The following is a 1,063-nucleotide window of genomic DNA, read 5'->3' as shown; positions in this document are numbered from 1 at the left end:
GACCAGGCGGGGGGACCCCCCCCCCCACCCTGAGTGCACGAATTTTGTGCACCGGGCCTCTAGTATATATATAAAAAAACAAAGACATTAACAGAAAAGATATACCACACCAACATTTCTCATAAACATGGAAGCAAAAATCCTCAACAAAATAGTAGCAGCTCAAACCCAACAATGTACAAAAAGAATCCACCAGGACCTGACCCAGTGGGATTTACCCCAGGCATGCAAGGCTGGTTCAACCTTCAAGAACCAGCAGTAAGTGTTACCCACCACACCAACAGGCTACCCAAGAGAGACTACGTGTGGTAAACTTCCAGCTGATAGCGAGTCCCGTTTCTCAGTTACTGTCAGTGCCTACAGGTCAGTGCCACGTGCCAGTCCTTGTCTGTGAAAACGTAAATTGCTGCCTTCAGTCCTGGCCAGTGTGGCTCAGTGAATAGAGCGTCGGCCTGCGGACCAAAGGGTCCCGGGTTCGATTCCAGTCAAGGGCACATGCCCGGGTTGTGGGCTCGATCCCCACTGGGGACGTGCAGGAGGCAGCCGATGGATGATTCTCATCACTGGTGTTTCTCTCTCTCCCTCTCCCTTCCTCTCTGACATCAATAAAAACATATCAAACAATTGCTGCCTTCAGTATATTACACTCTTCACCTTATCCCGCCCTGACTGCAGCTTCTGTTGGGTGAGGATGGGCCTCAGCGTCTGGGGTCACTGGTCAGCTGGGCTCCTGGGAGAAGGGGCTCCCCAGAGGAGGAGGAGGCTGGGGGCAGGCAGGTGGGTCAGGGCCTGGGCCTTGTGGGATGTCTGCCCGGTGAGAGGGGGTGGCGGGGGCTCCCTCTCCCTCTTTGTGCCTGGCCCCTTGGGGAGTGCAGGGTCCCTGCCCCAGGCCCCCCCCCCCCCCCCCCCGGCCCCGGGGGCCCCCCAAGAATCCCTGGCCGTCTCCACGCTCAGCAGTCAGGCCTCTGCGCCCAGGGCTCCCAGGGCCCAGGACAGTGGGCTCCGCGGGGACGGCCCGAGGTGGCTCCTGTCCTGCCTCCACCTGCCTCCTGCGGACACAGGC

This window comes from Myotis brandtii, unplaced genomic scaffold, assembly GCF_000412655.1.
Source record: "Myotis brandtii unplaced genomic scaffold, ASM41265v1 scaffold537, whole genome shotgun sequence".
Lineage (NCBI taxonomy): Eukaryota > Metazoa > Chordata > Mammalia > Chiroptera > Vespertilionidae > Myotis > Myotis brandtii.
The sequence above is the reverse complement of the archived record's forward strand: the minus strand, read 5'-3'. Positions refer to the sequence as shown.